Source organism: Triticum dicoccoides, chromosome 3A, assembly GCF_002162155.2.
Source record: "Triticum dicoccoides isolate Atlit2015 ecotype Zavitan chromosome 3A, WEW_v2.0, whole genome shotgun sequence".
NCBI lineage: Eukaryota > Viridiplantae > Streptophyta > Magnoliopsida > Poales > Poaceae > Triticum > Triticum dicoccoides.
In genome coordinates, this window is record NC_041384.1 from 167,348,033 (window position 1) to 167,372,812 (window position 24,780).

The window sequence follows — 24,780 nt, forward strand, 5'->3', positions numbered from 1 at the left end:
GAGACATCCTTCCTAGTGGCGATGGCACAGCGGAACTCTCAATGAAAGCACCAATGTTGGTGTCAAAACCGGCAGATCTCGGGTAGGGGGTCCCGAACTGTGCGTCTAGGTTGGATGGTAACAGCAGGCAAGGTACACGAAGTTTTACCCAGGTTCGGGCCCTCTTGATGGAGGTAAAACCCTACGTCCTACTTGATTAATATTGATGATATGGGTGTTACAAGAGTAGATCTACCACGAGATCAGAGAGGCTAAACCCTAGAAGCTAGCCTATCGTATGATTGTATGTTGTGATTGTTGTCCTACGGACTAAAACCCTTCAGTTTATATAGACACCGGAGAGGGTTAGGGTTACACAAGGTCGGTTACAAAGGAGGAGATATCCATATACGTATTTCCTAGCTTGCCTTCCACGCCAAGTACAGTCCCATCCGGACACGAGACAAAGTCTTCAATCCTGTATCTTCATAGTCCAACAGTCCGGCCAATGGAGATAGTCCGGCTGTCCGGAGACCCCCTAATCCAGGACTCCCTCCCCACCACTAGTCGAGGAGGACGCGTCAGTGTTACTCTCCTTGTTGCGACGAGTCGAGGTGGACGCGTCGGCGTTCCCAATCTCGCCAGCACGTGCGCCATAGGATGCGTCGGCTCCCCGCTACGAGGAGAACGCCGCGCTGCCCACCGAGCCCCCCAGCCTTGAGGAGCTTTGCAAAGAAATGGATGTCGCCTTGTGGGAGGCTTTGCCTCCAGCAGAGCGCGCCAAAATAGAGGCGGAGAAGAAGGCCGAGGAAGAGAAGCGCACCGTGGAACAAGCTACCTGGGAGGCCTATGTTGCGTCCAAGAGAGTCGGGCAATTGGCTCTTTGGCAGAAGGCTCATGTGAGGGCCGTGAGGGTGGCGGAGGACGCCCGTGCCGACGCCCTGAGTGCAGTCAGGCCCAAGCGCCTCATCTACGCTTGGCGGTACGTGGACCGGGTGCATGCTTCCAGCAAGGAGGAGTACCTGTTGGCGCCGGATCACCACACCGGTGAGATTGCGCTCGCCTACCGGCAAGCCGCCAATCAGCACCTCGCGAGTTGTGAGGCTGAGGAAGAGGTGTTGTGTCGGCGCGCTGGGAAACGGCTGCGCACCAGGGCACTCGTGGCGCGCCGCAAGCGCTCCTCCGAGCGCCGTGGCTTTTAGGAGGAGTATATTTTTTGTTTCGTAAGGCGATCTCATTAGTTTTGGGACGCAAATGATAAATCCCGAACGTTCAGGAATTTTTAGTGTCCTTAATTAAGTATGTAAAAGGGAAAGTTTGGAAACCTTGTGTATTCGTACACATTTTGCAAGTACGTGCATATAGCACAAACATTACTATATACTATCGCACTACACGTCTCTCTCGATATATGCTTGCAGACTGTGCTACTCCCTCCGTCCAGGTCAATAAGTCATCTTTGGTTGTGCACCGTGACCAAGAAGGAGGGAAGACTTATACACCTAGACGGAGGGAGTACTACTATTACTTATGTACGTGCATGCATAAGGCCCCGCGTTGGAAAGGTGCATGCATGCAACCATTTCATTGGTTGTATTGAAAGCTATTGTTGTTGGTGCCATGGCTGGAAAGTTAGTACACTTCATGTGTGCTTTTTCATTGGCTGCATGCATGTGAGAGAGTGCATTGGGAGTGGAATGGAAGAATTAATGTGAGAAAATTACTATGTGTCTTGGTCTAAGAGAAGCTGTCTTCAGGCCTAATAAACCCGGGCGGAGGGAGTACGTGCAAATGCACGTTTTAACATTACGATGCGGTTTTTGTAAAAGTAGAAAAACATCACTAGTCAAGCTTGTGAAACGATTCAATGCAAAACAAATGCAAAAATGCTCGTTTGATTGTTTACTTTTAGCATCCTTCTCTGTGGTTATTTCTCTGTCATACTTTGTACGAAGTATCTCACTGGTTGGAAAGGCATGCAAATTCTCAAACCGCTTCCTACACCCTGTATCGATTTTTTTGCCTAACAAGTTGTGTCGTGCAATTGGAATTCCAACTTGAGTACTACTACTAGTAGGAGTACCAGGGGCCGGTTCTTTTAGGCTTCTAGATTAGTAATCCCATAACTACTACCTCCATCCTGGTTTATTGGTCCCAATTGTAATCTGTGTCAAATTCTGATCATAAATTTAACTAATGAAATGTTAGTGCATGTCACATGCACTACTCCATCCGTCTAGGTGAGTAAGTCATCTTAGGCTGTGCACCGTGACCGAGGAGAAAACAAGAAATGTTAATGTTTATTTGCTAATTAATAGTATTGCATGCAATGAACTAACCACTGCATGTCGTGTTTGACATCTCAAGTCATTAAAAGCATGCACACTCTTTATCTCTTATTGGTTGATATGTCAAGAAATAAGAAACTAGGTAGAAGTTAATGCACCGTGCCTAAGTGTTTTGGGATTATTTGGTTTTTGTAAGATGACTTACACACCTAGACGGAGGGATTACAATGGTGAGGAATAAACCAGTTAAATCTTTGGTCAAAATTTAGCACAAATTACAATGGTGAGGAATAAACCAGGACGGAGTAGTAGTTTAGAAGCCTAAATAAATGAGTGAGGTGCCTTATTGTTACTCTCCACTGTGACTAGTCTTGTGGGAAAAGCTGGGGAAGCCGCCAAAAGAACTGGCCCTAGGAGTAGTAGCTAGGGATCGAATGTGCGAGATGAACCGGAGAAAGTAAATGCAGAGAGATGAAATGCAAAAAAGATGGAGGGATGTGATGGTTGCTTGTCCGTTTATTTTACCAGGCCACTTATTACTCGGAGGGGTTGGGTTTTGTGATATGACGGCTTTACTGTCGCGCCACGAGCGGGGTGAGAGGTGAGACTCCCGTGCAGCGCCGCCCTCTACACTTGTACTACATCGGTCGTGGTTTATTAGTCCCCCATTGAATTTGACTAAAGATTTAACTAACAAAATGTTAGTGCATGTCAACAAAAACTATATCATTGGATTCGTATTTGAACATAGTTTTGAATGATATAATTTTAGGTGACATGCATCAGCATTTATCGTACTATATATAATGTTGGTCGTACTAATCTATAGTAGTAAGGTGCCCAAAACTTGCATCCAAAACTTGTGAAGAAATAACACTTATTGTGCTTTGCAAGAAATGATCTTTAAGAATTAGTTTTTGAGTATCGATTGTTATACATGTTGGCTACAGATGACATGGCACTTTCTTATAGTCAACAGTTGGCTATACTATTAAGTAATATTAACCATGCCCTTATACACCTAGATGGAGGGATTAAATCAGGATGACTTGCAAGCGGGCAGAGGAGATGTAAGAAATGGTTCATCGTAAGTCTTTCACCAGTACTGTAGTAAAAATTCATACATGGAAGATTCTAGACTAAACCATAAACGGATACACTTTTATTCATGCGCAATACTCCAATAGAGCAAGATCCTGCATGGAAGTCTCCACATGCTTAGACAGCGGATTACATTGAGCGATTTTGAACAGGAAGGACAGAAACACATACGGTGCAACGGGAGCAGCACCGTTGGCGTTGAGGTTGTCGCACATGTCCAAACACCACGTAGACACGGTCTTTGAGCACGGTTCGTAGTCGTTCCATGCTCGGGCATTGAAGTTTGTAACTATTTTAGATTAGAATATACTACTCCTCCGGTGCTAGTAGTAGAGCAGAGTCCTACTCTACTACTCTACTCAAGCAAGTTAGGGCATAGCACTGAGTACCAGTATTGTGATCACTCAAGCAAGTTGTCTGGCATCGACATGACCCTACGCTGCTGGTATGTGTCTCGTAAGTCAAGCGGCATGCTGTAGTCATCATCACCTGTCCACTTCCCACAGCACATATTCGCTTCTCCATCTTTGTCCGCACATAATCTCGTCCAATCTTCCATCCCCGCTAAGGTGCCTCCCCCCCCCCCTCGTCTGAAATCCAAGCACTAACAATGGCAGAACTGAGCAGCGTCCGCCGGAAGAGTGGCTGGAATTCGCTCCCCACAAAGGTAATCAAGCTCATTGTTTCGCATGTGGACAATCTCAGTACCATGCCGCTCGCCGCGTGCTCGTCGGGACTGTACCGTTTACTCAAAGCCCTCAGGAAGGAGCTTTTTAAGCCAGCTCCTTTCTTGCTGATGCCGCCTGATCTTCAGAAACGGCATGTCACACAGCATAACGATCATAGGGTGGCGAGCATCAACCCCCTTGACTGCGATCCGATCCCCGTCAGCCTCAACTACATTAACGGTATGTACTGAGTCGGCATGAACACGTCTTGGATGGTGCTCGTCGACGGTCGCGGCAGCTGGATGCTCGTGGATGCTCATGGAGGTCTTCACTCTTCTGGCCTGCTTACTGCTTCTGTTGCACCCCCAGCCCTGGTTGCTGCTGCTGTTTTCAATGTACAATCAGTAGTATATTTCGTTTGTTGGTTGAATAAATGTGTTGTTAGAACGATAAACACAATGTTTTGGAAGTCGTTGCACGGTTCGATCCTTTAGTGCCCCGTACCGTACGTAGCTGTAATGTCCCGAACACACCCGCCGGTGGTCGTTACTCCTGGCGGGATCTGGACTGGCCCCACAGATCAATACTAGTCTTTTCTGCGCACTTTGTCCTCACTCGTGTGCACCCGGGAGCAACTTCCCGGTTAGTCACCCATCCTGACACTACTCCAAGCTGAGCACGCTTAACTTTGGAGTTCTGCCCAAATGGGCTTCTGGAAAAGAAGGAATTCCTAATTGATATGAGTAGTCTATCATCCCTAATAAGCCAGGCCATCACATACACCCCCACTCAGAGGAACCGACGTCCTCGTCGGGCCACAGGAACGTTCCCTCTTGGCACATACGTCTGTGCATTCAGTCCGGTACATGTACCATGTCGTGTGCCACGACGGGTCACAAACGTCATGAACAACATGACGGTGCACCTGTCCGCAAACATCCGTGTAACCGCGAGGGTCGGCTCTGATACCAACTTGTAACGCCCCAGACACACCCGCCGGTGGTCGTTACTCCTGGCGGGATCTAGACTGGCCCCATAGATCAATACTAGTCTTTTCTGCGCACTTTGTCCTCACTCATGTGCACCCAGGAGCAACTTCCCGGTCGGTCACCCATCCTGACACTACTCCAAGTTGAGCACGCTTAACTTTGGAGTTCTATCCAAATGAGCTTCCGGAAAAGAAGGAATTCCTTATTGATATTAGTAGTCTATCATCCCTAATAAGCCAGGCCATCACATTAGCGCATACTATTTTTCGTATGGAACACATTTTCCACTTGTTGATAACATGCAACCCACTGATGAAGGCCCAATAGAGAAGCCCATAATTAACTAGAAGGGAGGCTCTCACATGAACCCGGCCCAGGTTCATGCTCATGGTCCCCTAAACATAAATAAGTAAATAAATAAATAAATAAATAAATAAAGCTAAATGCTCATGCACTAGTTCTTTGGGAAAATAGGTAGCCCAGTATTTCTTTTTGAAGAATACCCAAGCTAGGCCTATTTGTTTTCTCCGAATTACTGGGCTGCAAATCTTTCAAGACGAGGAGGGATGCATTCCGGCCTGGCTTAAGAGTATGGTCAATGTCTGTTAAAAGTAATATCAAAAGGGGTAGAAAATTCCAAAAAAATTATAGCAAATGGGATATAAGTTTCTTTTTTTGTTTTTGTTCTTCACTGATATCTTATACGTATTTCATTGGATTTAACATGACATAGTACTAATTTATTTTTAAATTTGTTTTAGTATGGCTATTAATTTTTGGATTAAGAATATTTTGTTCCCCAACAAAAATTTGTGAATTTTTTCAAAATTTCCCGCATATTTAGTTAATTTTTTGACCCTGGTACTGACCAGAAAATGGCCAGCAATTCTAAAAATGGAAAACAGGCTACAATAAATTCCATATGAATTAGAAAATGAGTAAAAATTATAAAAATAATGGCAAATGGGTTGTACATGCCATAGATTTCGAGGCTGACTTGTTTACGCAAGGCTTTGTCAGTGAACACACGATTCTAGCAGCAGTGACTGTTGGATGTCCATCCAACGGACGACGTGCTTCTTCAATCTCTGATCTTCCTGCTCCAGCCGCCTAAACTAGCGCCGGCAGGACTGCCTGTTCCCTCCTCTTGTGGCCTGTGATGCCGTGCAGGCTTCCCCAGCCCACCCTACTCCCTCCGCTGGCCTGGCCGCATGCAATCAACTGCCTCCTTATTACGTGAAAAAAATGATTCCTCCCACTGACAGCTGGGGCGCACCGGTTAGGAGGCTGACCTGTGGGCCCACTAAGTTGACGCGTACGCAGGGCTTGTCAACTTAGTCAACAAACGATTCTAGCAGCAGTAACCATTGGATTTGAATCGAACGGTCCTGCTGCTTCTTCAATCGCTGCTCTTCTTGCACCAGCCGCCCAAACCAGCGCCGGGGAGACCGCCTACTCCTGCCTCCAGTGGCCGGCTGTGCTACCGTTGAGGCCTCATCGCCCCCTACTACTCCCACCGCTAGCCAGGCCCTGCGGCGACGGCAGCCTCACACCGCAGCCGAACCAGTGAACCCTCGTACTCCTCTTCGCGTGGGCATCCACTGCCGTGTCTTCCCCGGCTCCGCGTCGTCCCCTTCCTAGGCCTCTCCGTCGTCCACCGCCTTGGTGCTCTCGGCGCAGCGTGGTCAACGTGGTCAACGACATTCTATCGGAAGAGTACTGTATGTGGAGAGGCTGACAGCTCGGTCCACGGCCATAGCCCAGTTTTTTTGTGATTTTCCAAGTAAGTCACTTTGTCAGGCCTGTTGGGCTGCAAATCTTTCAAGATGAGGAGAGCTTTCATTCGGTTGGCCGAGAAAATGGCCCATCAGTAATGAGAAATGGGCTATACATTTTTAAAACACATCAAACCGGCAATTAGTTTCAAATATCTTTTTTTCATTTTGAGATTTTATATTACACTAATTTTTATGCATGGAGAATTTGTTGGATTTTATATTGATATACATTTATTTTAAAATCAGTTTGAATGTGAGTCGAAATTTCGGGATTAAAAACAGTTCGGACCGCACCAAAATATGCAAAATTTCATATAATTTTTTAACCGTGGCCACAATATGGGCTGTAATGCTAACAAAAAGAATATGGGCTCCAAAAAACCTTAATAATTAGAAAATGGGCTGTAAATTATTAGAAATAATGGCAGATGGGTTGTATGTTGTTTTCCACAGATTTGAGGCTTTCCTAAAAAAGGTTGACGCACAAGCAGTGACTGTTGGATGGCCATCCAACGACCGTCGTGCTTCTTCAATCTCCGCTCTTCCTGCTCCAGCCGCTCAAACAAGCGCCGGCGGGACTGTCAGCTCCCTCCTCCTCGCGGTCGGCTGTGCTGCCGCGCAGGCCTCACCGCTCCACCGTACTCCCATCGCTGGCCTAGCCATCCCTCTACTCACCCACACCTGCTGTTATTCTCCGGCGACGGCAGACGAACCAGTAAACCCTCGTACAGTCGTACTCCCCTCCGCGTGGGAAACAACTGCCGAGTCTTCCCTGCCTCCGTGTCGTTCCCTTCCTAGGCCTCACCGTCGTCCACCACCTTGGTGCTCTCGGTGCGGCCTGGTCAACATGGTCAACGACCGACATGCATCTGAAGTGGACTGTACGTGGAGAGGCCGACAGCTGGGTCCACGGCCACACGCAAGGAAATGCCTCCTTATTACGCGCAAAATAATGATTCCTCCACCTGACATCAGGGACCCACTGAAAGGGCCTCTGTATTTCGCGAAAAAAAACGTTACTGTTGCTGACAGCTCGGACCCACCAGCTATATCTTCGCATGCAAGGAAGTGCCTCCTTATTACTCACAAAAAAATGAATCGCCCCCTGTTAGCTGGGACCCAGTATAGTGGCAGGCTGACTTGTGGGCCTACTAAGTTGACGGGGATGGAGGGCTTTGTCAACTTAGTGAATATGCACGATTCTAGCTCCAGTGACCGCACGATGTCCATCCAACGGCCGTAGTGCTTCTTCAACCTCTGGCCTTCTTGCTCCAGCTGCCCAAACCAGCGCCGGTCGTGCCTCGTGCTCCTGCCTCCCGTGGCCGGCTGCGATGCGGCGGAGGCCTCACCGCCCCCTACTACTCCCACCGCTGGCCAGGCCATCCCTCTACTCACCCACACCCCCTGTTATTCTGCGGCGACGGCAGCCTCACACCACAGAGAACCAGTGAACCCTCGTACTCCTCTACGCGTGGGCATCCACTGCCGCGTCTTCCCTGGCTCTGCGTCGTCCCCTTCCTAGGCCTCACTGTCGTCCATCGCCCTGGTGCTCTCGGCGCGACGTGGTCAACATGGTCAAGGAACGGCTTCCATCGGACGTGGACTGTACGTGGAGAGGCTGACAGCTGGGTCCACGGCCGCAGCAAGGAAGTGCCTCCTTATTACGTGCAAAATAATTATTCCTCCACCTGATAGAGGGGACCCATCGGACGGGCCACCGTATTTCACGAAAAAATGTTTCCCCCCTGACTGCTGGGACCCACCAGCTACTTCTTCGCACGCAAGGAAGTGCCTGACAGTCGGGACCCACCTGGTCGAAGCATACGTAGCGTGGTCATTCTGGTCGCGAACGTGTACGTACATATATACTGGTGGATGTAGAGGCGCGCACGTAGCATGTACACGTATGTACAGCGGCCAGGGTGCAAGAAAGAAAATACCGCCACATATGTGTACATACGGGCGGGGTCTCGAACGCCTACTCGCGCATACGCACGGCCAGGGCTCGTGTACATGGCTGGGTCGGAACAGAGAAACAGCATCGTCGTCGTGTTCATGGGGAGGCAACAGAATGCGTCGTGTTCATGGGGAGGCAACGGAATGCGTCGTGTTCATGGGGAGGCAATGGAATGCGTCGTGTTCATGGGGAGGCAACGGAATGCGTCGTGTTCATCGGGAGGCAACGGAACGCGTGGGAGCCAACCAGCTGGGTTAGAATGGAATGCATGGTCATGTTCATTGGGAGGGCTTGGACGGAATAGGCGATGGAAACGAGGCCTGTCATACCGCAGAACAGAGGAAACGACCTTGTGTTCGACCGACCATGTTCGAAACGGGATCCTGTTGATCAGGAGGGGTGTGGCGTACCGCAAAACGGAGGAAACAAACCTCCTACGGTCGAAACGGGGATCCTGTTGATCGGGAGGGGTGTGGCGTACCGCAAAACGGACGAAACAGACCTCCTACGGTCGAAACAGGGGTCCTGTTGATCGGGAGGAGTGTGGCGTACCGCAAAATGGACGAAACGGACCTCCTGCGGTCGAAACGGGGGTCCTGTTCATCGGGAGGGGTGTGGCATACCGCAAAACGGGACTCCATGGGATACTGTTCATCTCCACCGTCGATCTCCTCCAGTCTCCACGGGCTACCATGGACCTCCTCCAGCCTCCACGGACTCCTGTTCATCCAGCCTCCACCGCGCGCTACTCCATCGACTACTGTTCAACCACCCATCAACCGTCTACTGTTCATCCAGCCCTCCACACCACGGGGTCCTGTTCAACCACCCCTCCACGGGCACCCCTCCATAGTCTATTGTTCATCCAGCCCTCCACACCACGGGGTCCTGTTCATCCAGAGGCAACGCCACCGCTCACTGTTCATCCACCCCCCCCCCACCACCACCCGCAACGCTCACTGTTCATCCAATTGATCGGCTTCAGTTAGCAGTAGTAGCGAAGGAATCGCTCGATCGGATTCAGTTAACAGCCATCGATCGATTGCTCGGGTTCAGTAACGCGTAGCCTGCAGTGCAATCGCTCGGGTTCAGTTAAATCCCAACGCCTCGCTCGGGTTTAGTTAGAGCCAACGCCTCGCACACACACGTGTACATGTACGAGAGAAACGCGCATCGCTCGGCCCCCGACCTCCCACCGTAACCGGGAACTCCCCGAAATTTTCCTCCCCCTCGCTTCTACCACAGTTTTTTCCGTCATGGACGGCCCAAAGAATGTCATGCAGCTACGTCTCCGGCCCGCCCAGGACGAAAAGCCCATTTTCTGTCATGATTTTTTTGTCATAGAAGTAGGAGCCCACCACATCTATGATGATACCGGGTTTTGTCACAATTATCGTCATAGAAGTGTCATATGTATGACAGAAAAAAATTGTTTGGCCCAAAATGTCATGGATGTGTCTTTTTTTGTAGTGTGGTGCGCAACTGCCTACCATTGGTCATCCAGATCAAAGTGTGCTTGGTGTTTGTGCCATACCCTATGGTTGCAAAGAATTGTGCAACCAACTCTGCATCGAAATCATAGTTGAAGGTCATGAGGGGCACGATGTTGAGCTGTTCACAGAGGGTACGAGCTTCTCCAAAGTATGACAGGTACTTCTCCATGCGTGTTAGGTTGATTGACTTGGTCTTCACAAACAGGTTCTTCCTTGCCTTGAGCCGATCAAAGTACACAAGTGATTGATCCTTGTTCCAGAACGGTGATCCAACAAGAGAGGAATCCTGAGGAAGGAGGTAGGGGTTTTGCTCACGGTATTGCCAATACTCATTTTGCTTCAATTCAGCAGCCGTCTCGACCAGTTCCTTCTTGTTACAAGCAGTTGACTTGACATTGGATTTTCCCTATTCCTAGCAGACTAACGACGAGTAGGCAGCGGTGTGGGGGCAAACTCTTCTTCATCTTCGGAATACACAATTCTGGCATGATAGGTGCGCCCACGCTTGGATGGGGGATTCACATTCTTGCGACGAAGCTACTACCACCTGAAGAGACACAAAACCACAAGGGAAAACATGAATACAAACTATGCATAAGCCACGGAGAAACAAAAGTGAGAACAGCAGGATTATGTGAGCATTCTGGAGTTGGGGGCCTCTAGCGGTAGTACCGGGGAACTGGGGCGGTAGTACCGCCCGAGCGGTAGTACCGCTCTAGGAACGGATGCACGAAATCCCCAGATCTGGTAGTACCAAAGGTCACAAATTCAAAAATGCTCAACTAAAACTTCAATCCTCCTATCTAGGAGTCATTCAACATCCTACTCAAGCCTGGTTTAGCCAAAAATCCAGAAACCAACATGCATTGCCCTAGAAACCTAGATTCAAAGGATAGAACCGTAGGAGCAATGAATGGGGGCAATACTGGGTTGCATGGCAAGAGGAGGTGGTGGGAAAGGATTCCACCGGATGGAATCGTTGAAGACGGCACCAGCCGGAGCGGCTGGCGGGGCTGTTCTTCATCACCTAAGAGAGAGGGAGAGAGAGACGTGGGGGAGAGTGAAAGGGTATGGGGGAGTTAGAACTCCCCTGGTCGATACTTACCCCCCACAACGTCCCGCTAAGCGGTAGTACCGCTAGGGGCAGTGGTAGTACCGCCCCGATACTACAGTCGGGCAGGAGGCCCAGTAGTACCGCTCGAGCAGTAGTACCGCTGGACAGAACGGTAGTACCACTCCCTCACAGCGGTAGTACCACCGGCAGGGAGATAGAACAGCCCAGAACAAGAAAAATGGCTTATGCACGACTAGGGTGGTTGAAGCATAGAGATAGGCTTGGGATGGAGACTCAAAAAGGACAGCATAGGGAAGAGATACTCCCAGTTCCAAAAACCAATAAACCAAGAGCAACTTGGAGTAACTCAAAGCACAAACAACACCCTAAGGAAACTACTCGAACAAGCACCTCTCAAAGGAGGGCGGTGGCCGAGGCCACCTATGTTTGAGTCAATTGGTATGGCACCACGAAGATATTAACCTTGGGCCCATGACCAAAACTCATCTTTGAAGCACAAGTACCATCGACAATGGCGAATGTGAAAGAGTTGATCAATTTATGCATAATGGGGGGAGGGAGAGTTCATTGAGAGAACAATACTCCCCCTATGTCCATGCCTACATCTAAACAAGACAACATGATGAGTGTGGTGGGGTGTGCAAAGGTTCAAGCCACATTGCTAAAATCGATGATATTTAGCTCATGCCTTAACTCGCGAAATCTTGCTTCATCCAACGGCTTCGTGAAAATATCTGCAAGGTTATCATGAGTGTTAACATAGTTGAGCTCAATCCCTCCTCGCCTCATATGATCCCGGATGAAGTGATACGAATCTCAATATGCTTCGTCTTGAAGTGTTGCACCGGGTTGAGAGAGATCTTGATGGCACTTTCATTGTCACATCAAAGAGGCACTTTGTCACAAATGACATTGTAATCCTTTAAAGTTTGCCTCATCCATAGAAGTTGAGCACAACAACTACCGGTGGCCACATACTCCACTTCGGTGGAGGAGAGAGACACACAACTTTGCTTCTTAGAAGACCAACTCACCAAAGAGCAACCAAGAAATTGGCACCCTCCGGAAGTTGACTTCCTATCCAATTTGTCTCCCGCCCAATCCGAGTCCCAAAAGCCCACAATGTTGAAGTTTGCTCCTCTAGGGTACCATAAGCCAAAGTTTCGGATATGAGCCAAATATCGAAAGATTCGCTTGACTGCCACATAGTGGCTTTCCTTAGGTGAGGCTTGAAACCATGCACAAATTCCCACACTCAACATGATATCCGGTCTAGATGCACAAAGGTAAGCAAGGAGTCAACCATAGAACGATATACCTTTTGATCCACCGCTTTACCATTGGGATCAATGTCAAGTTCTCATTTGACGGGCATTGGAGTAGAAGCCGGTTTGACATCACTTAGCTTGAATATCTTGAGCATGTCTTGAGTGTATTTGGCTTGGTTGATGAAGGTTCCTTCTCTTCTTTGTTTGATTTCGAACCCCAGAAAGAACTTCAACTCTCCCATCATGGACATCTTGAACTTTGAGGTCATGAGTGCGACAAACTCCTCATTGAAAGCTTTGTTAGGAGAACCAACGATAATATCATCAACATATAGTTGGCATACAAACAACTCCCCTTTGACCTCCTTAGTAAAAAGAGTTCGGTCGATTTTCCCAATTTCAAACCCACGATCTTGCAACAACTCGGTAAGGTGCTCATACCATGCACGCGGGGCTTGTTTAAGGCCATAGAGCGCCTTATCGAGTTGGTACACATGATTGGGGAACTCGGGATCCTCAAACCCCGGGGGTTGTTTGACATACAAGAACTCATTAATAGGACCATTAAGAAAAGCACTCTTCACATCCATTTGTTGCAACCTGAAGTTATGATGAGAAGCATAAGCAATCAACAAACGAATAGATTCAAGGCGGGCAACGGGAGCAAAGGTTTCACTATAGTCGATACCCTCGACTTGGGAGTAGCCTTGTGCCACCAAACGAGCCTTGTTGCGAACGATAATCCCATGAGCATCTTGCTTTTTATTGAATATGCACTTGGTTCCAATAACATTATGGTTCTCCTTTGGCCTTGGCACCAATCTACACACCTTGTTGTGCTCGAAGTTGTTGAGTTCTTCATGCATGGCATTAAGCCAATCCGGGTCCTCCAGCGCCTCGTAGACCTTTTGGGGTTCAACACAAGAAACAAACACGTGATGTTCACAATAGTTTAATAATCGTCTACGAGTGATTACCCCCTTTCTTAAGCTTCCAAGCACATTCTTCATGAGATGATCTTTGGTAGTGAGCTTGGACGCAATTTTGGCGGCACAGCGCTCCAATTTCTCCTCAAGAGAGAGTTGAGGAGCGGTAACTTGATCATCTTGAGCGTCGTCTTGAGCTTGTTCTTGATCTTGAGCTTGCTCTTGATCTTGGACTTGCTCGGTGGTAAGAACTTGACCTTGCGCATCACTTGGTGGTTTACCACCATCTTGGGGTTAATCTTGCCCTTGATCTTGTTCATTTGGTTGAGGGACTTCACTTTGTTCTTCGGAAGCGTGTGGGTCTTGGGTTGGTGATGGTTCCACTTGAGTGGAACATTGTCCTTCTCCTTCAGCCACAAGGGGTTCCTCAATGGGTCGGATATAGCCAACACCCATTCTTCTTATGGCTTGGGGAGGAATTTCATCACCTACATCACAAGTACCACTTTGCTCCACTTGGGAGCCATTATTCTCATCAAACTCCATGTTACACGTCACATCAATGAGTCCTGTAGACTTGTTGAGGACACGGTAAGCATGAGAGTTTGTAGCCTAACCCACAAATATGCCCTCATGAGCTCTAGCCTCAAATTTAGACAAACGAACACCTTTCTTGAGAATGAAACACTTACAAATGAACACCCGGAAGTACTTGAGGTTGGGCTTGTTGCCGGTGAGTATCTCATATGGAGTCTTGTTCAAGCCTTTGCGGAGATAGAGCCGATTGGATGCATGACAAGCGGTGTTAATGGCTTCGGCCCAAAAGTTGCATGGATACTTGAACTCCGCCATCATGGTTCTTTCCACGTCCATCAAGGTCCGGTTCTTCCTCTCTGCTACACCATTTTGTTGAGGGGTGTAAGGTGCGGAATATTGATGCTTGATCCCCTCATCACTAAGAAAATCATCCAAGGTGTAGTTCTTGAACTCGGTGCCGTTGTCACTTCTTATCGTCAAGATCTTTGCATTGTGTTGACGTTGAGCTTCATTTGCAAAGTCGATGACGGTTTGTTGGGTCTCACTCTTCCTCTTGAAGAAATATACCCAGGTGTATATTGAATAATCATCCATAATCATCGAACAATAATTTCTACCCCAGATATTATCAAAGGATGGAGGCCCAAAGAGATCCATGCGAAGGAGCTCCAAGGGCCTCTTCGAGTAGATGATAGTCGTGGGTGAGCCTTCTCATGTAACTTTCCTTTGATACAAGCACTGCAAGCAAGATCTTTGGCAAAACTAACATTTGTTAGTCCACAGACATGGTTCCCCTTGAGAAAACTTTGCAAAGATATCATATTGACGTGGGCTAAAAGGCGATGCCAAAGCCATCCCACGTCAACTTTAGCCATTAGGCATGTCGCTGTCTTAGTGGGTTGTTTCGAAAAGTTAATCACATAAAGACCATTCTCGACATGCCCAACAAAGGCTACTTTAAGAGTCTTGCTCCACAAGAGGGTCACGGTATCAATATCAAAGAAGGTGGCAAAGCCCATGAGTGCAAGTTGATGAACGGAAAGTAAGTTATATGCAAGGGACTTAGCAAGCATGACTTTCTCGATCGTGAGATCATGAGAAATGACAACCTTGCCAAGACCCAATACCTTAGAAGATGAGGCATCACCCCACTCGACATTGCATAGGTGAAACTTTGTGCACGTCCACCACCAAGTCCTTTCTTCTAGTCATATGATTTGTGGCTCCACTATCAAGCAACCATGATCCCCCACTGGAAGCAAACACCTACAAGAGATCAATGCATGGTTTTAGGTACCCATTTTGTAATGGGTCCTTTGATGTTAGTAACAAGGGTCTTAGGAACCCAAATAGTCCATTCAATGTACGCATAAGAAGAACCAACAAATTTGGCATAAACATGCCCATCACTAGCGCGGCATAACACATAAGAAGGGTTAAAGTCGCCGGCTTTGTTGGAAGGAGTGACATTGCCCTTCATGACACCACCACCCTTCACATTGTTCTTCTTCTCGTTAGAAGCACCCTCTCCCTCCTTCACAAAAGTTTGCTTGAGAGGAGGAGGTCGTTTGGCCTTGTCATTCTTCTTCTTATTCTTGGACTTGGGTGCAAACCCAATTCCCTCCTTGCCCACAACTTCCTTTTGATTGCTCAAAAGGTTGTTGAGGTTCTTCTCACCTTGTATGCAAGACACAAGGCCTTTCTCAAGTTGCTCCTTCAACTTGGCATTCTCCTCCACAAGATGCACATGCTCGCAACAAGGGTTAGTAGCATTTGCATTATCAATTAAAACCATATGAGGAAAAGTGGCTTTCTCCTTGGTTAGCTTCACTTGGAGTTGATCATGAGACTCTTTGAGGCTAGCATGTGCACTCTTCAAGGCCTTGTGAGCCTTGTCAAGTATATCAAACTCCTCCTTGAGTATAGCATGGTCAACCCCAAGTTTGGCCTTCTCGGAATTGAGCACACGAGAAACAACAAGAGCATGATCAAGATCTTTCTTTAATTTCGCATGATCATTGTTTTGTGACTCCTCAAGAGATAAACGATGACCATGCTCTTCCTCAAGCGCATTAGATAGATCTAATATCTCATCGGCATAATCATGACTATGCCCTTCCATCTTAGAGATGGTGTCTTCTTGAGCCTCGATCATGTCATTGGTTTCACCAAGTTTTTCCAAGAGAGCAATGAAGTGCTTCTTGGATTTACCACTGAGCTTACTCATAAAAGACTCAAACTCATTTTCCTCGTCCTTCGTCCCCTCACTTTCATCAATGCAATCCATCAAGGAAGTATTAGTAGTGATGGTAGTTTTGATGTTGGGGGTTACCTTGTTGGTGGCTATAGCCATGAGGCACTTGGCGGTGATGTTATCGTTGGGTGAATCGAATAGGGACACCCATGGAGTTGTTGTAATGGAAACGGAGGCCATGGCAACTGAGGGAGTCCTGGATTAGGGAGTCTTCGGATAGCCGGACTATATCCTTTGGCCGGACTGTTGGACTATGAAGATACAAGATTGAAGACTTTGTCTCGTGTCCGGATGGGACTCTACTTGGCGTGGAAGGCAAGCTAGGCAGTACGGATACGGATATCTCCTCCTTTGTAACCGACCTTGTGTAACCCTAACCCCCTCCGGTGTCTATATAATCCGGAGGGTTTTAGTCCGTAGGACAACATACAATCATACCATAGGCTAGCTTCTAGGGTTTAGCCTCTCCGATCTCGTGGTAGATCAACTCTTGTAATACTCATATCATCAAGAATAAATCAAGAAGGACGTAGGGTTTTACCTCCATCAAGAGGGCCCGAACCTGGGTAAAACATCGTGTCCCCTGCCTCATGTTACCATCCGCCTTAGACGCACAGTTCGGGACCCCCTACCCAATATCTGCCGGTTTTGACACCGACATTGGTGCTTTCATTGAGAGTTCCTCTGTGTCCTCGCCGTTAGGCTTGATGGCTCCTACTATCATCGATAGCGATGTAGTCCAGGGTGAGACTTTTCTCCCCGGACAGATCTTTGTGTTCGGCGGCTTCGCACTGCGGGCCAACTCGCTTGGCCATCTGGAGCAGATCGAAAGTTACGCCCCTGGCCACCAGGTCAGGTTTGGAAGCTTAAACTACACGGCCGATATCCGCGGAGACTTGATCTTCGATGGAGTCGAGCCCCTTCCTTGTGTGCCACGCGGTCACGATGAGTACGATTTAGCTCTACCATCGGACCGTATTCAGGAGATCGCACCGGCAGCCGCTCCGAGCCTCAATTCGGAGCCAGTTGCGCCATCCATGGACGGGTGGATAGACCCCATCACGGAGGCCGTATCCTCAGCGGCGATTGAGCCGAATATCGACCTTACCCTTCACGAGAGCCGTGTTGCCAAACTGCCGGATCCTTCTCCGGCCACGGGCTCCGAACCGACTGCGCCCGTTCCTGTCGAATCCGATTGGGCACCGATCATGGAGTTTACCTCCACGGATATTTTTTAGGACTCGCCCTTTGGCGACATACTGAACTCATTAAGGTCTCTCTCCTTGTCAGGAGAGTCCTGGCCGAACTACGTCCGGCAGGATTGGGATGCGGATGACGAAGAAATTCGCCGCCCACCCACCATCCACTTAGTAGCCACTGTCGATGACTTAACCGACATGCTCTACTTCGACTCCGAGGGCATCGACGGTATGGATTACAATGCGGGAGGCGAAGAGGAACCACTGCCCACAGGGCACTGGACGCCCACTTCGTCACATGACCTATACATGGTGGACACACCCAAAGAAAACAACGGCGAGGAACGGAAGGACGCAGCGAAGGGTTGTTCCCTCGAGAAGCAGTCAAAGCGGCGGCGTAAACGCCACTCCAAATCCCGCCTCGGCAGAAATAACAATCATATAGACCTAGCGATAGAGCAGGGTGCACCATCGCCAGACCAGGGCAACACGGGAAATCAAACTGAACAACCCGACTCCGTCGAAGATAACAGTCCGGATGACATCACACTGGACAAGCGCCAGGAGCAACATAATGCCCACCAAAGGCTTTTTGCCACAACGACGAGTCTGAAAAAACAGAAGCAAAGGCTCAAGGCTGCACAAGACAAACTCAAAATCGAATGGAGTGAAGTACTCAACACTGCAGCGAAGTACGGCAGTAATCGCCACACCAATAGCTATCCGAAGTGAAAGTTGCTACCTGAATTTGATGAGGAGGCCTTAGATCCTCCACAATTAAAAAATAAAACGGCCTTCCGGTCGGATAGACGACCTCATAGCCAACATAAAATGGCAATCGACGCCGCACATAAACCAGTACGCGATCGGCGTAAGGGCTCGCATCAAAAGGATGGCGCAACCAGATCCATCTATGGACCACGCAGGCGCGCTCCAACATACAATGCAACACAACAAACATCCGAACACCACGGTACACCCAAATACAGGGGTGCCGCACACCCTCTATGTTTCACCGACGAGGTGCTGGATCATGAATTTCCAGAGGGATTCAACACCGTAAACATAGAGGCGTATGACGGAACAACAGACCCTGGGGTCTGGATTGAGGACTACATCCTCCATATCCATATGGCTCGAGGAGATGATCTCCACGACATCAAGTACTTACCCCTCAAGCTCAAAGGGCCAGCTCGGCACTGGCTTAAAAGCCTCCCCGAAAACTCCATCGGAAGCTGGGAAGAGCTTGAAGACGCCTTTCGGGCAAATTTTCAAGGGACATATGTCCGACCACCGGATGCAGACGATTTAATTCATATAACTCAACAGCCCGGTGAGTCAGCCTGAAAACTTTGGAACAGGTTCCTCACTAAAAAGAACCAAATAGTTGACTGTCCGGACACCGAAGCCTTAGCATCCTTCAAGCATAGCGTTCGAGGCGAATGGCTTGCCAGACACCTCGGTCAAGAAAAGCCGAGAACAATGGCAGCATTAACAAGCCTCATGACCCGTTTTTGCGTGGGCGAGGACAGCTGGTTAGCCCGATGCAGCACCAGCGACCCAAGTACATCCGAAGTCAGGGATGGTAACGAGAAATCACGATGCAGCAAGAATAAGCGCTGGAATAAAGAAGACAGCCCGAAGAGCACGGCGGTAAATGCCGGATTTAGAAGATCTCGGCCAGGGCAGCAGAAGCCGCCCTCCAAAGGCAACAGAGACGAATTGTCCAGCCTAAACAAAATTCTGGACCAAATATGTCAGATCCATAGCACCCCTAATAAACCTGCAAATCATACCCACAGAGAATGTTGGGTCTTCAAACAGTCCGGCAAGCTCAATGCCGAACACAAGGGGCAGGATACACCAAGTGAAGACAAGGACGAGCCTCGCAAGCAAAGCACAGGGGAACAGAAGAAATTCCCACTAGAAGTCAAAACAGTCAACGTGTTACACGTGATCAAAGGGAGAAACAAAGCGGCACCTTTAGAGGAACATGCCCCAGGGCCTATCACCGCGGAGCTCCGCCACTGGTCGTCCCAACCGATCACTTTCGACCATCGGGATTACTCGGCAAGTATCCGGCGTGCAGGATGGGCTGCCTTGGTGTTAGATCCAATAATTGACGGATACCACTTCATCCGAGTCCTGATGGACGGCGGCAGCAGTTTAAATCTGATATATCAGGACACAGTCCGCAAAATGGGGATAGACCCAACAAAAATTTGCCGCAGCAATGCTACCTTTAAAGGAGTAACACCAGGCCCGGAGGCTCACTGCAGGGGCTCCCTGCTACTAGAGGTAATATTCGGCTTCCTCGATAACTTCCGCAGCGAAAATTTAACTTTCCACGTCACTCTGTTCCAAAGTGGCTATCAAGCACTACTCGGACGCGAAGCTTTCGCTCGCTTTAATGCAATACCGCATTACACTTCCCTCAAGCTCAAGATGCCCGGTCCACGTGGCATCATTACAGTAAATGGAAATATTGAGCGCTCCTTGCGCGCCGAAGACGGTGCGGCCGCCTTGGTCGCTGTACACTAAACGGCCTCACCAACTCAAGCATTCGACAGGTCGTTAAGACCACGGACACGGCTAGATGAGTCCGGCTCAGCTATATGTAATTAATATAGGTTTGATGGCTATACCCCTATTACAATACAAGGGGCTCAACACGCGCGCAAAAGTGGCAATAAGGCTCACCCTTACTCATTTTCAACTATATATTGTTTATTTAGTATAACTTAACTTTTGCACGACAACTTTTCAATTAAGTTCCTCTCTTTTTCATATGACCATCATGCTACACCCGTCCAGGATACGGCACAACAGAGACACAGGCGCAGACGTGCAGCAGGGACCCGTTCCAAGGATTCTTTGTAGATTAAGACCCTGCGTAAACCTTTTTTACTGTCTCTTGTTGATTTACATCCCTCTGGTTCTCAGTACAACCGAGAAGGAAGCTGACGTCTTGGCATGTGGCCATGCCAGAATAATGCACGTACCTGGACACCAGGGGCTTATTACAAAGGGTACTATTTAGACCCGGTTTACACCACAAAGACCGAATACCTTAGGGAGTGTTCGGCGTCGCGAGTTTGGCCTTATATGCATCAGCTCCGAATCATGTCTTTGGTCAAATATTGGGTTTGCCCAGCTCCTGTGTTTTGCTGCCTTACGTTCCGCTCTATCGGCTAAGGCGGCACCAGCAGATCTACTGCGATTGTGCCCTGGTTCATCCGGACGAGCACCTCAGTAGAGAAAGCCGAAAACTGACTGTCATGATATAGCGTGATACTGGTCAACCACTCGATGACCTATTGGAATCTTTGGGATTCCTCCGCATTAACGAAGGGCCGTTTCCCGGCCGGGCATGTACGCACCCCGAATCCGAACGAGTGCGGAGCCACCAGGGGCTATATAGTAGCCCCACTATCAAACTCCTATGGCTAAGTGAGAGTGTTAAAGCATTATAGTCAGGTTGCCTAGTTCGCTGCGCTATCACCTCCTTATTAGGACCAAGACATTGGATTAAGTGTGAATACGCGTCTTCTGTGAACACCCCCGCATTCTATGCGTGGGGACTGAAGCCGACGACTGCAATCTCTCAGGTTATATACATGTATACATAAACGGCCGCACAGGAGGCATCACAATACTTTCGGGCAAAAGTATAAATACAGCCTTGATAGATTCAATAAAACGTTGTTTTTACAATGGGAATACATGTCACTCAAACATAACATTCTTCGAGCACTGGGACTCTATCGTATGAGCGCCCTCAAGAACTTCTTCAAAATAGTGCTCGGCAGCCACTCGGCCTATGGCCGAACCCTGCGCCGCGATAGTGGTGGCATCCATCTCCGCCCAGTATGTTTTGACACGGGCAAGGGCCATCCGCGAGCCTTCTATGCACGCCGACCTCTTCATTGCATTAATGTGTGGCACCGCACCAATGAACTGCTGCACCAAGCTAAAATAGTGGTTCGGCTTTGGCCTTTCCGGCCATAGATTATCCACGACAGACCTCATGGCGAGTCTGGACAATCTAGTGAGTTCGGCCCATTCGGCAAGCTGATCAGTCAATGGAAGCGGACGCTCTGGAATGTTAAATTGCGACTAGAACAGCTTGTCCACTTCACGATCTGTTTGATCTCAGAAGTATTCGGCCGCATCGACAGCGCTCGCCGCTAAGTCCAGATATGCGTCGGCCGAACTCCACAGGCGATCCAGAGGGGCATACCGCGGATCGCCGAACTTCCTCCGCAGCATAAAGGGCTTCCTAGCTACAATATTTCCGGCTTCATGCAGTTCCTCCTTCTTTGCTCTCATTGTAGAGCGGGTGTCTTTGGTCGCCATTGTGGCCTTTTCGAGGTCCGTAGCCTTCGCCCAACTTTCTTCTTCAAGAAACTGGCAGCGGTCGGCAGTGTCTTTTAACTTCACAACCATTTTCTCTTTGCTCTCAACTCTTCGGTCGCCTTCAACGCGGCTGCATTACTACTTCTTGCTTGCTCCTTGGCTCGGGCAAGCTCCGCACGCAGGGCCTCCACGGTGGCAGCCCCATCTGCAGTCACAACATATTAAAGATACTGGCATCACGCCTCCCTTACTATGTGACATTCACTATAAACATCACCTACTCTGTGCCTCACCAAGCCGCTTGTTAACAAGCTCGATATCGGCATTCGCCGCATCCAGTCGCCGTTTTAGTTCGGCAACCCCATCAGTCTGGCTAGCCACCAGAGCTTCAGACACCTGCACATAACGGCAGTCTGGTTATTACCTGGGACTACGATCCTCTGTTCGCCGCCGTTCTCGACGACAACCAGAGTCTCAGGGGCTACTATCTACATAGGGCGCACCTAAAAATGTGCGGTACTACCACAAATGCATATCATTCCACGTACCTCAAAGCCCGTCAGTAGACTCATAAAGGCTTCATGCAACCCATTTTCCGCGGATGAAATCCTTTCAATCACCGTACACATTAATGTACGGTGCTCTTCTGAGATAGTCGCTCGCTCTAGCAGACCCTTCAGTACATCCGACCACATACCAAGTGGTGCCAGACTCTTTTGATTGCTCTCTTCAAGAGCCAGATACTGAGGGCTTCGGGTGACCATGGGATTACCTTCTGGCCTTGCCGGATCCAGAGAAACTCCCTGTGACGACACTTCAAGGTCACCCGCTTCTTGAGCCAGGGAGTCCGGGGGAGGCGTTTCGCTCTCCATCATCTCCGGAAGAAGATCCCTCGAAGACAAGCTCTGCTGAGAAGGGCTCAGATCCGAACTGCAAGATAGATGCTTCGTTTATCTTCCTCAAAAGTAAGGTAGTATATCTTCACTATGAAGTACTTTTTGATTACTTATAGCTCATTAGAGGGCTGATCCCGCATGGACTTTGTGCGGCAAGAGCACCCTCCGAGGCGGGACCCTCTGGTGGAGTTTTCTTCTCCCGTTTGGAAACCTTGGTTTCCGGGTCATCAGAGGTAGTCCTCTTCCTCCCCCAGGGCGAGGGAATGTCAGATTCCTTCCCTTGGTTATCCTCCCTCACGGAAGCGCTCGTTCCCTTGGTTGGAATAGGTAGCGGAGGGGGCCCGCTTTCTCCCTCTTTATTCCCCCCTTCATCTTCCTTTGAGGGTACCAGGCAAGGTGCTGGCTCAAGCATCTTTTCCAGCACCGGATTGTCCAAGCCTTCCGGAAGGGGGACCGAACACCAGATCATCTTCGCCTTTGTTATCCAGTCCTGGTCAAAAAGCGATTCTTCAGAATGACATCATGATAAATGAAAGACAGTGTGTTCGGCTAGAGGATTACTTACTTGGGCCGCGGTGCGTTTGCTGCTCAGGCCCACGTCCTCGGAGGTGTCCGGACACTCTATTTGGGGTCCAAAGAATGACTTGTACATCTCCTCGTGCATCAGGCTGAGGAAATTCTGAATAGCGTGCGGTCCTGCTAGGTTGAATTCCCACAAGCGGAGGGGCCGGCGTTTGCAAGTCTGGACTTGATGAACCAGCATGATTTGCACTACCATAACCAAACTAAAATCTCCCTCGAAGAGATCCCGGATGCGGCTCTGCAGTATGGGCACATCCTTGGCTGGACCCCAGCTCAGCCCCCTGCTGATCCATGACATCAGTTGTGGTGGAGGGCCCGAGCGAAAGGCGGGGGAAGATAACCACTTGGCACTTCTAGGAGCGGTGATGTAGAACCACTCCCGTTGCCATAATCCGGACACCTCTGGAAAGGAACCTTTTGGCCACGGAGCTCCAGCAATCTTGCTTATTAATGCTCCCCCGCACACTACATACTGCCCCTCAACCGTCTTCGGCTTCACATCAAAGGTCTTGAGCCACAGGCCGAAGTGAGGGGTAATGCGGAGGAAGGCCTCACAGACGACAATAAATGCCTAGATGTGGAGAAAGGAATCCGAGGCTAGGTCGTGGAAATCAAGCCCGTAATAAAACATCAAACCCCTAACGAAGGGATCCAGAGTGAGGCCTAGTCCTCAGAGGAAGTGGGAGATGAGCACGACGTCTTCGTTGGGTTCAGGAGTAGGGACGACCTGCCCTCGGGCGGGCAGCCGATGTGAGACTTCGGCGGTCAGGTATCTTGCCTCCCTCAACTTCTTGATATCCTTTTCCGTGACGGAGGAGGGCATCCACCGGCCCTGGAGGCTGGATCCGGACATGATTGAAGATCCGAAGCACCTGACCTGGGCTTTGAGTGTTAGAACTAGAGGCAGGGGAAGGATTCGATTGAGCACAGGAGGGAAAAAGTAAAAACCTTGACCCTTTATAAAGGGGGTGAATATCAAGCATCCTCCTCATGGCCATTTGGGACTTGCCTAAAATCTCAGAGTCCTAGGTGCGGTTGGGTTACCCACACCCGTATTGATAAGTATCCCATAATAAGGGGGACACTATCTCTTCTTTGACAAGACGTGTCAAGAAACTGCCTCGCGTTATGTGCGGGGCTAGTTAAAGAAAAACGGTTCGAATAATCACCGGGCCATGGCATGATGTCATGTTTCCAAAACGTGTCAGCAGATTAGATTTGTGGAAATATTATTCTCTCTATGGTGGTATGTGGAACTTATTTTGCAGTGTCGGACACTATCCTTGTATTCAAATTCTTTCGTGGTGTATTCGGAGAAGGAACCCGCCTTGCAATGCCGAAGACAATACTGCGCGCCAGACTCATCGTCATTGAAGCCTGGTTTAGGGGCTACTGAGGGAGTCCTGGATTAGGGGGTCTCCGGACATCCGGACT